This window comes from Anser cygnoides, chromosome 6 (genome assembly GCF_040182565.1).
Source record: "Anser cygnoides isolate HZ-2024a breed goose chromosome 6, Taihu_goose_T2T_genome, whole genome shotgun sequence".
NCBI classification, from domain to species: domain Eukaryota; kingdom Metazoa; phylum Chordata; class Aves; order Anseriformes; family Anatidae; genus Anser; species Anser cygnoides.
The window spans coordinates 18,916,841-18,931,198 of record NC_089878.1 but is presented as its reverse complement, the minus strand read 5'-3'; the positions used below and the strand labels follow the sequence as shown (position 1 = coordinate 18,931,198).

The window sequence follows — 14,358 nt, the reverse complement described above, 5'->3', positions numbered from 1 at the left end:
CCATGAAATGTGCTACAGCCACACTCCCCACCTCAAACTTCTACAGATGGGGCAGAGGCTGTAGCAAAGAACCTCCATTGCCAATACAGTCACACCACATGGAAGCCTCTTGCTTGCTTAAACCAGGCCTAGTGCCCTTTTAGATGCTTCGAGGTACCCAACAGATGCACACAGGACATGAAGTAGAGGCATCCTGCTGTCCAGGGTGGTCTCTAGGGGCCAGAAACCATACCTTATACCACTTAAAGTAGCAGCAGATTACACCTATGCATTTTTGCTGTCTTTCTGTCTGACATATATAACATATACATCACACACTTCAAACAAGAAAAAAAAAGCTAAACGTGTGTGTATATATATTCACACGCATATACAAATTTCACATTTTATATTACTGATCAACTACATGGCAACACTCTAGATAATAAACAGGAAATAAAACAATCATACTATTGCTGAGAAGTTGGGGAGTTGCTGATGAGGGAAATATTGAGTAGTGCAGTTCCTTCCTAGAAGGTATCTCCCTGTCTAAAAACCCACAGGTTCCAGGCAGCTGGAAGCTGAGCAGCAAGCCAGCCAAGTAATCATTAAAGTATCAAGTAGGGAACAGAAAGCAATCTCCTCTTCCTTCTGAAACAAGCTGGAAACTTAGAAAAAAACTCAGGGAAAAAAAAAATAAAAAAGGTAAAAGGTGAGCATGAAGTAGTAATAGGAATTTAGTCTCATTTTACCAAGGTAGGGTGAGGTTCACTTAATTTCAACTGTCTGAAAGTTACAGGAGTCCCGTCTGAGCTGTCTGTCCATCCTCCCTTTAGCAGTAATGGAGAGATCAAAGTACTACTGGGGTGCCCCCAGTTTATCCTTCCATTTCTGAACATGTTCCAGGACAATAAACTGCAGGCAGCTCAAGCTGATGACATGAATCTTACCTTGGGAGTGTCAGATAATAATTATTTTAACATGCGACAAATTTACTGTAATTTCTGTTTTTGTCCTATCTCCACAGAATCTAACATGGAAGTGTCCCAGTCTGTGACTTGGGTTCACGCACACCACAGTAATGGCGAAAACAGTGCTAGGCCTTATAAAGCTCATGCAGATCCAGGGTTAGAAATTGCTAAAGCACTTTAAAAGGCTGCATTATTATAATTAAATTTAGCTGCTTAAGTGAATAGCTGAAGAAGTTCAGTACTTAGTGTTGTCAGATGTAACTTGTCTTTGAATTTGCATAGACAAACCTAGTTCTCTCCCTTCAAATTTCTTGTAAATGTCCTTAGAATATGAATGTGCACCACTACTCATAATCAACCGAAAATACTATAGCTTCGTCACCTTTAACTTTACCCCTTTAGCTGTAGGAGTCAGCAACTGCAAGGACACAACTTCAAAAGCATTGTACTTGTTTTCCCAGAGGACACCGCTATGATTTGAAAAGGAAAAACAACTTTGAGCATTTTCCAAAATAGCAAATAAAAACTACATCAGTCAGCAGTGGGAATAGATCTTACAGTTACTTCTTAGGCACAGCTTCCTTTTGATATTATTGAGATGGAAGGGCTTGTTTTCTCAGTAGCAATTTAGAAATGTCATCTAGAAGTTTCAGAAAGATAAACCCTAAAGGTACTACATCCCACACCTTAAACAGAAATGTTTTAAAAATCATCCCTGACCTACATTTCTCCCTCTGGGCACACTACACAACAGACTAACATCTGCACATCTGTTCTTCATACCTGAGTGTCTCTCAAATGAAGGAACACAGAAAATAAACTACTGTCTAAATCAACAAGATATTGTATTACACTTGGTGATTCCCATTAACTTCTCAAAGCAATCACAAGCTCTTGGAAATTAAGTCCTATCATTATTCACATGCATTTATCTTTCTTTATGTAAAGTTACAATTAAGAAACACCTAAATGCAATTGATTGGTAACAAAATATGGAAATGTATGCAGATTGTTATTTGTGCAAACCTGGCCTGGTAAATGTGCACTTAAGTGATATTCAGAATGGATGCTACTGTATGGTAGGAACACAGTTTTCTTCCCAGTCAGTTCAAGCAACACTTTCTGCTGCCCAGTCTGTCTCTGAACTTCTCTTTGCTGTACAAAGCTCCATTATCTCCTGTCCTTTTGATCCCCTGGATGCCCAGTGCTCTTTCCAATTTAGCGCTCTCTGTGTGTGTGCGCATGTGTATTTGTTTGTGCATGCATGTATGCATGTCTATAAGGTCACTCGTTAAAGCTGACTGTATGCAGGTTTGGATGTTATTGCTGTTAGCACTTTTTTTCTTTTCAAGCACAATAATATGCTATCTGTAATAATGTCACAAAAGCTTCTGCAAAAAAATCTAATGATACTCATTAGGATGCAAGATTTCATGCAAGCATAATTGACAGGATCAATATGCAACACATAGGTTCTACAGGATGTTGCTAGATATGATCACCATCAAGATACAAAAGAAGGAATAGGTAGCGAAGAGTTCTAAAAACCAACTTGTAATAAACAACATTTTATGGAGTAACTAAACAGATAATAAGCACTGGAGCCTGCTATGCTGAACCTCCTCACATTTAGTGGTGGGTCATTGTTCCTGTCTGTTGGTGATGTTAATATATCCTTTTCTTGCTTCATATGTATCACTTTAAATTGGGAGAGGCTATGGTCTTTCAAGGCCTCTCAGAACCCTGTCTGGAATCAGGGGTTTGAAAAAACTTTGCTTCTTGTAGCAGCACTCTAGAGAAAAGAGAGAAGATGAGTACTTTTTCTAACTAATACCATAAAATACTAAGCCAAGCTAAAATGTTTCACACCAAAATCGAGTGTCTCCTCCAAACTCCTTACACACCACAGACTAACACATCCAAAGGAACTGAAGAGCTGTTTGCGTACCACTCCACAGTTCTACCTGCAAACCAACTGTTTTTTGCCTACCTATACTACTACATAGATGGCATGAGTAATGCGGGCTTCTAAGGACTGCCCCAATAAGAAAAATAACAATAAAAAAAAGAACTATTAGGACCTATTACAATAATTTTGGTCAAAGGACAAAGAGCAGCTACCATAATCTGTACAGGAATTATTCCCACAGTGTCTGCAGAAAATTGAAACTGAAATATTTCAGTTTGAAAACCATTCGACTTCAAAGCACACGCTTTGGTATTTTTTTTTATTTACAACCCCAGCAAGATAAATGTTAATGATTAGCTATCACCATTTTTCATTTGTCATAAATTTATAGTTTTCAATCTCTCTTGTCCTACTTCCCCAAACTTTGCAGTTGCAACATTTAACCACACCAAGCCCAAGGAAAAAAGCATTTGCCTTTCTCACTCATGCTAATTGGAATGCTCTTCAGTGACTGCAAATGCACAGGAACTCAAAGTCATCATTTAGCTCTGCTTTCACACCCAATTCCTATCATTTCCTGTCCACCATAAAACAATTACACAAGGTATTTTTGTTTGATGTTGTCTAGTTCTAGAAATAGCTCATATAAAACCAAACTCTTAACACATTACACTTAACTTGAGATTATTTTTTTTCAGTACCCATTACAATAGAGTCACTATCGGTCATTCACACAGATGAAGACACATTTTTGACATGCCATTCTTTCTACTGACACACCACATAAGATGGCATTATTGCTCTGCACATGTTCTGCATGCTCCTAGCAGCTAAAGGCACTGCAGAAGACAGGTGCTCCAGGCAACAGTGAACACTTTCTAGCATGCCATGAATACTTCTACATTTCCCATTAGTTTCCCTTAGTAGCTTGAATATTGGTCCTATACCAACCCATAACCTGTGCATGGATGAAGAGCGGAACAACACAAAATCTGAACATGACAGCTAACAAAAGGGAGAGGAAGTGTCCTCTCCAGTTAACCAAATATATAAATTCACCAGTCAACACTACATAAAGTATCCAAAAAAATCACTTGAACTTCAACTTCCTTTCAACACGTTTAATGATGTTGTTTACAGTATTTTAGCATGTTACCAGGTTTTAATACAATAAACGTGCTCAGCTACTGTTGTAGCTGCTACGCTCAGCATTTAACCCTATGACACCCCTGGCCCAGCACATGCGACTGCTGCCAGCTGAATGCACGCTCAGGGAGTTTAAATCTCAACAATGAACACGCCTGAACGTTTCCTCTCTCAGTACTGCAAATGCTTGCAATAAATTACTTACAAAATATAGGCCTGATTCACCACTGCATTACTCCACTTGTACACAGCTACTTCAACAGAGCTATATTAGTGTAAAAGAGAAGCAGGGGAGGGGTGAAGCGAGCCCTGTGTGCAGATAATTAACCATCTTTTTCATTGAACCATAATATACTTTTCTCCATAAACTGGCAACAGAACCAATCAGTGTACACATTTCATTTAAAATACAAAGTAATTTTAGAAGCTAGCATTATTGTACCATTTGAAATATTCTCTGTTCTCATCAAATGATTCCCCCTGTAATTGATGTCATAAAGAATATCTGTGTTAAGCTGTCTTCATTTCCACAGTTTTCAATCCTTATGATGATCAATTATTTATATACAGACTAGATGAAAGGCAAGATTGTAATGACTCCAAGAGATTTAAGAGTGATATAATAAATCTTGAAAGCAGAACTCCAGTGGGTGATGGCAGCAAAAGCCAGTACTGGACGATCACATTTTACTATTTTTAGAAGTTCTCGCTCACTCCCCTCCCAAAAAAAGATCACCAAAGCAGCACCACTCACTGCAGTCCTTCTTTTGTTCTAACAACAGACATTCTGCTTCCCCATGAGTTCCCTGCCACTCCCACCCCTCCTAGCTCATTCTTCCTCAGCAAGGAAAGTGTGTTTAGCAGTGTCCTTACCAGGCCAGCCACTTGAGTTGCCAGGATGACCTCACTGAGTGGCCGGGGAAATTCTGTGATTGGATTTTTTAAGAAGTTCTCCTTGGACAAAGTACATTAACACACCTTTATTACACTAATGATGACTCAGGGCTTCAAAGTTTATGTGTGCAGCTGAACTTCCCAAAAGCATCTGTTTGGCTTTGGTTCAAGGCTACGATACGCAAAAGAATTGTCACCAGCCAGCATCCATGTCATATGCAATTCAGAAAGATCATACACATCTTCATATGACTTTCATCAGACTTTAAAAAGAAGTCTGGCAAAAATACCAATGACTTAGATAAATCGAACATTTGAACCCATGCTTCCCTCTACCTCCTTTTTTCCACATTTTTCTGAATAGAAGATTCAGCAGGTAAGAGTCACCAGTCTATTTTCTCTGATCACGCTAAGCCATCAGATATGTCTAAGCATGTGGGTTCTGGCTAGCTTCCAAGTGTAGCTTCCAGCCACACGTAGGGACATATATCCCTATTAATTGTTCACACAAATAACAAACCTATTACAAAGGATAGCCTTTGGATTCTCCCAAAATATAATAAAGACAGTGTCCTAATCTTATATGTATTCTTTATGCTTGCAGTATAATAAACAACTGTGAGACACAAATTCACACTTTTTCTTGTCTTTTAGTTTTTGTCTTTTTTTTTTGACACATACATTAAATATAAAAACACATAACCTATATAAATATATGTTGGAACACTGGCCAATAACTGGGCCAACTATTTTTGGACAACTGTGAAGAACTTCATTCAATGAAAAGCAAATTTGGAAATGAACCCTGAGCTCATGTGAAAGGTCTGCAGTTGGGACAACAAAAAACAAAGCATCTCCAAATTACTTATCATTTTTCAGAATTAAAGCCAACATCTGTGGTTAAATAGAGGGCAAATTCCAAAGCCTTTAAGTAATACAAAAATTCTCCCTGGCATTTTATTTCAACAGGCACTTCAGAATTTTATTACTTGTATTAAAAAGATGTACAGTAGGTACACCTTGCAACAGCGTCTTACATTTTTAGTGTGTACTAAAGAAAATGTTTCCTATAGTGGTAGAGAAATGATGTGATTAAAAGATTGCATATTCTAGGACCAAGTTTTGCAGTAAAAATAATGGCAGTTTTCCTCAATTAAGAGTCACAAAATATGGTCCTAATTGATTTGTATAACAATAAATGTAGCCATGGTTACAATTAGTGCCGAAGCCTTTTGCCAATTTATTCCTCTCTCTCTCCTTTGGGACTTCTCCTTTTCATAATACACTTGCAAGAAACAATAACTCTTGCAAATGTCTGCAAGGAGTTAATTCTAAACGATAAAGCAATCCAGTCCAGAAAGCAGCTAAGATTGAGCTTATGTCAACAGGTAGAATTTACAGTCTCACAAAAAGAAATGTTTAACAGTCAACTATTTAGCTGCAATAAATTAGACTTTCACTATGTTCTTCTTATCACAGAGATCTATAGATGAAAAGCAGTATATAGTAGCTAATTATTAATTTTATTTATTACCACAGGCAGGATTTTCTAGTAGCATTCTGTTCCTTAATGTGAAACTAGGGATCAGAACTTTATGATGACCTGAAGCTGATTTCTTAACAGTTTCGATTTCCTGCTCTTCATAGTCACCGTAAATCTTGTTTTCCTCCTCAAAACTTCAGATGTTTCTAACTTCTTATCTATCAGCCTCTAAAGTGCTTCCAGACTCCCACAAATGTTTCAGTTGACTCCAAAGGCTTGTCTGCCACTCTTCTAAGTGTCAGGCCATATATCTGTTTTGGGGGAGTTCCCCACTGAAGAAGCTATACCATGCAAAAAACATGTAAGTAGGGAGGACCCAGAGGCACCCTAGTCTCTGTTTAAAGTCTGAACCTACGCTGTCATCCTAACTTGCCTAGCATGCAAGCTGACTGGACAAGCTTAACTCACCAAGCCAAAGGTAGAGTAACTACCACAATTTTTCTCTGTGGATGGCAATCCCAAGGCTGGACAAGGCTATGGCCCGCATCCTCCAGCAACTGTTCTATAAAGCTTTGCAGTGGCATTACAGGACTGATCTCAGTGTGGATACGTGGATCTGAGATCACGGACCACATCATGGCTTACCCAACAGCTTTACAGCAAAGATGCTGTCACTCAGGCAGTGGTAAGTTTCCAGCCTTGAAACAGGCTGTCTTAAAAGAGAAAGAGGGTGGGGGCTGGAGGAGGAGAATGGACATGGGAGGAGGTGGTGAGGAAGGAAAAGGAATTTGCAAAGACACACCTCATCAGAGCCTAAGCTTCATCATTTTAGAGTTAGAATTGTAATGAAATATATTGTGTTTGGCCAATGAATGATCTTTACAAATCCCAGCCACCGGAACAGGTCAGTAGAAAAGACCCTCTTCTATTCAATTTGACTTCTAGTTGAATCCTTTGGAAATGTTCTCAAGCAGCAAGAGAAAGCCTTTTTCCTAGCTCCACTATGACACCACAGGAATTGTTATATTTCTGGGGAAAGAATGGGGCAAAGAGAGAAGTAAAGTAAAGGGGATTTACAATGCTTACATAGCTATTAGGACTGCTTACGTAAAAAGAAATGCAAAGAGCAGGGTAGTTCAACAAAGCCATTCTTTTGCCCAGAAATAATCTTTAAAAAAAAAAAAAGCGTAATAAAGGATATCCTGGTACTGAAAAACAAGCAGCATAACATGGAAGGACAGTGTGGTATGGAATAAGAAATTTTGTATGACATACTGGCTCCTCATGTGAAAAATGGTCTAAGATGCCATTCATTACTTTGGTCTGCAGGTCTTAAAGAATACAAAGTGAATATACAAAAGGCTTCTCTCCTTAGATAGCATTATCCTTTCAAGTGTGGCAGTATGTTTGATTAATGTCTAGCAACCTAAGGGATAAGGCGTCCTGTCTGTGTTGCATGAAATGTGAAATGACAAGGGACTCAACATGTTTCCTGATGGTGCCTTTATGTTCAATTACGCTTTTTTTTAAGCTGTTTGCTTTGCTTCTGCTGTTTGTACGTGTGCACGTGAATAATTTAGTATTTGGGTCATATGGCTTTGGTCACATGTGGCAAAGTTTATAGTATTTTATACATTCTTCTATAAATAGGTGCTGAGAATATCCTGCCCCATCTCTGCATCTGACTCCTAGATGTAACATTTGCAGATGGAACTCCCTTGTGTGGAGCAGAGCTGAATGTTTACAGATGTGCTTGCCAGAGCTAACTTTTGTGCTAAAAATTCTTGCCAAATCATGTTTCTTTTACTAAAATGAGGGAGAGTTCATAAAACGGGAATCCATGTTTGATGGGAAACATGCTGCTGAGGAATATCATCATGTTGTGAAACAGGAAAAACAGTGAAAAACAGTCCTATGATGTCACTGGAGGACATTTTTCTCTAATTTTGACTGCAAACAAGTCATCTGCGACCCTGGTTATTTAGCTTTCCCCACATCTAGGGCACCCTTGCTCAGTGGCATGGTTCACTGGGTGAAAGAATAACTGATTATTTTCCCCATGGAAAATTGGATGTTCTCATACATTTATTCTATTTTTATCTATTTTAAGTCTCCATCCAGTTCTACCTTATTGCACTGCCTGGATTTTCCAGGGCTTCCTTTTCTTCTCTCTGCTGTTTGCAACCCTGGCAATGAAAGTCTGCTGGGAAGCACAAGAACCAGACAGCGTTTTCTGGATTCCATCCCTCCCCAAACACCCTAACATGCCTCTTCGCTGCTGGTGAAATGGTTTGCACTGACAGTTATAAAATTACCCTTCTGATTGTTTTTCCAGACAAATGCTAAGTTGCCTTGTTGTATTTGGATGCATGTTGCTGCTTCTTTTACTAATTGACATTTCTCAAGAGCAAGGCCTGCCTCGGATCAGCAAAGAGCAGACAATTCTGCATCTGCTCTCAAGCCCCCCTCCTCCAAACACTGTTGATTCTCACTGCATGCTGACCCCTCCTTCCCCCCTCAACTCTTCTGTGCCTCAACATTTTTGTCCACTTTGCCAAGTCCCTCAAACATCTGCTTCCTCCACCCCTGCTCTTGTGCTCAAGAATGTCTCTGGCAAAAGCCTGTGACCAGAATGGCTTTCCCCACCAGAAACCTATTCTCCCCTCTTTTGGTCTTGTCCCAGCAGAATACCTCTCCAAACACAAGTAAGTTTCTTGACTGCAGCCCCTTGTGACTTCAACTCAGATCTTCGTTGCCTTTATCTACCACTCTTTCACTGCACAAGACTGTATCAGTATCTCAAAAGAGACTAGACAGAGGATGACTTGATCTTCCCCTCAGCTGTTTACCTCTTTGCCTTCCACCATTGTCCCCTAGGTCACTTCCATTTAGTCTCTACAGTAGATGCATAAGTTTCTCATCTGTTTTCCTCCAGTCAGCCCCTGACCTCCTCTGATTCCTTCTCCCGAACTTTTCCTGCAGGCCCCTTCTGCATTCTTTTATTTTTTTATTTTTTAAATACTCTTTTCTATAAGGGAAATACAGAGAAATCTGTCTCCTAAAAAAGGAAACAAAAAACCAAGCAACCCAGCAACCCTCCCCAAAACAAAGCAGAAAGAAAACAACCACCGAAATAAAAAAAAAGCACCCAACCCCCCCCCCCCCCCCCCAAACACAATTGACTTCTCCTTTCATCTCTAAGCTTATTCTGTGCTGTCAACACCATTATGTAGGTTTTTTTGACACCACTTCCACCTAAGATCCTTTCCAATCTGGCTTTCCTCCCCACATTCCAATAAAGATGTTGTCATTAGTGTTTCAAATGATTGTGTCCTAGACATATCTCATTGTCATTTATTTCGTTTCATTCCTTCTGTGTATTATTTTCAAACACTCTCCGGTGCATATGCTCAAATAAATGTCACCCCCATCCCACCCTCTGTTTCATTGACATTATCTCATCTCAATTGCCTTATTTCTTTAACTGATCCTTTTGAAAGACTCACAGATTCATTCCTCCAGTCTTCTGCAGGTTGTCTCTGTACCACAACTAAATTATGTTTTCTGTAACACAGGACTTACTTGTTCATACTAAAAGTCTTTATTAGCATCACTGAAACCTAATGGATATACGCCCACCAGCTAAAGCCAAGCATAGCTTTAAAACAGAGGAAGAAGGAAGAGTATATTAATCTCTTCCCAGCATTTCTCAGTTTTCATCGTGGTGAAATACCCCACATGATTACTAGCTTCTTTATGTCATTGAAGAAATTCTCTTTGCCTCAATCCGCCTAGCTTTCACATTCAGACCAGGTCTACTTTCCACAAATTCTTTTTTTTTTTTTTTAATAGGAGTGCTTTCCTCCTTTCATACAGCTGAAACTCCCATAACTCTCATCCCATACCTTCTATGCATCTCTCAAATTGCTCCTCCTTCTTTATTACATCTTCTTTCCAGTTTCTGTGATGGAATGAACATAGCACTCTCTTGGCTTCCAAGGGACTTAAGAGACATTGGGATTAAAACAGCCACAAGAAATCACTCCAAAATTACTCATGTTACTCCTTTTCCCCTAAATATAGAAGAACTCGTACAGCAGGCAGGAAGGGGTAAACAGTCTGTGAGACCAAGGCAGCTGGTCTCATCAGACAACCGCACCCAGCTGTTTTATATATGGGGCAGGAAGAGGAAATTAGAAGCTAGAGTGGGAGGATAATTCCCTGTTCAGAAGCTTAATGCGAAAAGACTGTTCTATTAAAGGCTGTATTTGTTTTTACTACATAAAGATTTGAACAAATAGGACGTATTGCCACTGAAAGGGGAAAGCATTTTTATTTATTTTTTGTGGCCTGTGTTTTCTTTCTATTCTCTGTGACATTTTTGTTTTGAATATGTTGTATCAGAATTCCATAAACTGAAAACCATTCTGTTGGATTTATCTATTTTTTTTTTAAATTCCTTTCTTACCAGTATTCCTTTAAAAAGTCAATTACCATGAAGTATGAATTGTGTAAATGGGTATCTCATATAATTCCTTCACAAGTTTTAGTCTTGACTCTATGCCAGTTCAAATAATTCTTCCAACCTAAACTTCACCCACAGGACCACATAGCTTGCTTTGTCTCCAAAATACTGGTATTGAATATCTATGGCCTATCACACAACCAGTAAAGACACACAAAAGGTCACTGGAGCAACCAGTGGTTTCTCTCTTTCAGTTTGTGAAGCATTTGAGGCCTTGGAACGTGTCCAGAGAAGTGCTGGTGAAGGGCCTGGAACACAAGTCCTGTGAGAAGCGACTGAGGGAACTGGGGTTGTTTAGTCTGGAGAAGAGGAGGCTCAGGGGAGACCTTATTGCTCTCTACAGCTACCTGAAAGGAAGGTGGGGGGAGCTGGGGGTCACAGAATCATAGAATATCCCAAGTTGGAAGGGACCCAAAAGGATCATCAAGTCCAAGTCCTGGCTTCACATAGATCTACCCAAAAATTCAGACCATATGACTGAAAGCACAGTCCAAACGCTTCTTAAACTCCAACAGGCTTGGTGCTGTTACTATGTCCCTGGGGAGCCTGTTCCAGTGCGCGACAACCCTCTCGGTAAAGAACCTTTTCCTAATCTGAATCTTCTCTGTCACAGCTTAACTCCATTCCCTTGGGTCCTATCGCTAGTCACCGGAGAGAATAGATTGGCGCCTGCCCCTCCGCTCCCCCTCGTGAGGAAGCTGTAGGCCATGTTGAGGTCTCCCCTCAGCCTCCTCTTTTCCAGGCTGAACCGGCCAAGTGACCTCAGCTGCTCCTCGTACGTCTTCCTCTCTAGGCCCTTCACTGTCTTTGTAGCCCTTCTCTGGACACTCTCCAATAGTTTCACGTCCTTTTTGTGCTGTGGTGCCCAGAACTGCACACAGTACTTCAAGTCGGCTTCTTCTCTCAGGTAACTAGTGATAGGACAAGAGGGAATGGTCTCAAGTTGCGTCAAGGGAGGTTTAGGTTGGAAATTAGGATACATTTCTTCTCAGAAAGAGTAGTCAGTAGTTGTTTAGCTCAGTTGATATCAGAATAAGTAACAAGAAAAAAATACCTGTTCTCCACCCTGCTCATACTCTGTGAATGATATATCCACTTCTCTGTTATAGCATTAACTTCTTTCTTCTACTAGAAAGTAATACTGAGTAAATTTACTACTTTACAGCAAGACGCCCTGCTCAGAAGGAAGGAGAGGAATACTGAGTCTCTTGCCTTTCTGAAGTTTTGGATTAGGCATGTTCTTTTCATTAGGCATGGTTTGTATTACAAGCAATATGCAGCTTAGAATTGCCAATCTTGTAATAATTTTCAGCAGAACTGCTATAAGATGAAGCAGTCATTTCTAAACCTCATTACATTCTATAACTCCATTCTTATTTTTTCTTTCATTAATAAAAAGACACAGTCTATGCTATGAATCAGTAACAACTAATGGAATCATACTTTACACACTTGAAATCAGAACTAAGTCAGAAATGAATATGGAAATTAGTACAATGTATTTAGAAATTTACCATTACCACACCAAAAAATTAGAGCAACGTAATAAAAAAAATCACATAATGATGGCAGATCTATTTCATGGACTCGTGGTTTCCCTGTTTATCATAAAAATGTGTTTGAAAAGTTTATTTTCTTCCATTTAGTTAGTAAACTCTTGGAAAATGTGTCTACTTTATAATTAGAAAGATTTAATGGTGAGACGATTTGGCTTATATGGGAGATGGACATGAATAATTTTACCTGGTTCTCGGAATCATTGCCTATTCAACAGCTGTAAATTGCTGTATTTTTTTTTCTTTGAATTTTGTCATCCCTAAAGCTCAGAACTGTGAGAAAAGATTTTATTGCTCTTGATACATCTCAGTTTTTGACAGCAGATGTTATCAGAACATCTTTCATTCCACAAAATTCATAGAATGGAGTTTTCTTCAGCTGTATGTGCCATCTGTAGCGATGACCCTTCCTTCCTGTCTGGGACTAACTAGTACAAACAGAAAAGTAAGTGGCTCTGTGTGATCTAGTTGTCTAGAGAAGTCACTTGTTGCAAACACCTGAGAAGCTCCGCACCAGTCTAATTTTGATGAAGTTCCATCTTCTCCAGAAAGACTTGGGCATGTCTCATGCTATCTCGAGGTAAAAGCCTTGTGCTTTGAATGCAAGTATTTTCTTGTCAGTGCTATGCATTATTTACAGCTATTTTTGACTGATCATTTCTTCCTTTTGCCTGCACCACTCAATGCCAATGAAACTCATTATTTCCAAGTGTTCAGTGTCCATGGAGTATGAACAGAGTATGTGAGCTGCAAATGAGGTTTTCTTCACATATCTAGCTAGCCCTGCTACTCACTGTTAATTGAATGACCTGCTTTTTTAGAAGTCCTTACATATGCATGGTAGGATTTTGTATGAAATATTCTTCAGATTATTTACCTTGGATGAATACATATTGAACACAGGAGGAGGGAACACAATGTTTACAATTACTTTAGCCACAGCTCCTGATTATGATATTAAAATAGATTTTTGCATTTATTTGTATGTGTTTAAATATGAAGACTTAAAACCTGGACCAATCTCTTTAAATATGTCTTTAAGGACCACCTAGTGGACAAACTTTATACAGCAGTTTTATGTAATACTTCTGAATTACAGATGCGTCTCTTTTGGAAAAAAAGGAAAACAAACCTATGTATGAATCTATGTAGGAATGTAAAACAGAGAGGAAAAAATGCACTGTTACAGCTGTTAGATAATCTTTATTTTCTCTTGACAAATGTTAGTGGAGTAAGAAAATTTATTTGCCCAAACGGATATATTAAAAAAATAAATATGTTCACTTTGTGATGTTGATTTTTCTTACATGCAGTAAGACTAGGACTGATGGGTGTTTAAAGAAAAATGTAGAAAACTGCTTCTACTAGATATACGTGTAAAAATCAGTAAAATATCTGCTTAGTTCTAACAGAATCTACATTCCATGCCACCACGTGCTATATCTTCAGTCTACCAACCAGAGTGAATTGCAAAACAGAAGCAAGCAGCATCTATATTAAAAACTAATGATGTAAAAAAATGTCTTCAGTAATAATAATCTAAAATGCTAGTAACCTCAGACATGCTGCCTTCCTCCATTATGGAAATTTAAAAATATATTTTCTCAATTCACATAGTTAGCAATACATTTTCACCCTATTACATAAAGCATAGCTGGTCATGTGCAATGTGGAGCTATTCCCTACCTTAGAAAGAATAAAGATGTATTTGTTTGTCTTTATAAAAAGATTTCCTCAATTTATCTTCATTCAGATTTGTTAAGTATTCATTTATTCATTGATGAATTTTGCATTTTTTCCTTATTCTGCACTCAGACAAAGTGTTAATAAGGGACTTTAAATATATACCATATTTTTCTGTCATTTGGTTGTTTCTAAATACATCAGGAAGCGCT

At 38.7% G+C, this 14,358-nt stretch overlaps 2 long non-coding RNA genes across 2 annotated transcripts in view; both read left to right on the top strand.

The window, feature by feature from the left end:
- LOC136791042 (uncharacterized) overlaps positions 1–14,358 on the top strand; it is a 90,179-nt gene that overhangs the window by 36,394 nt on the left and 39,427 nt on the right. The gene's annotated exons all lie outside the window — the stretch shown is intronic.
- LOC136791043 (uncharacterized) overlaps positions 6,399–14,358 on the top strand; it is a 39,624-nt gene continuing 31,664 nt past the window's right edge. The window contains exon 1 of the long non-coding RNA XR_010832146.1: positions 6,399–7,067. This is a non-coding gene — a long non-coding RNA (uncharacterized lncRNA). The remainder of the gene's footprint in view (positions 7,068–14,358) is intronic.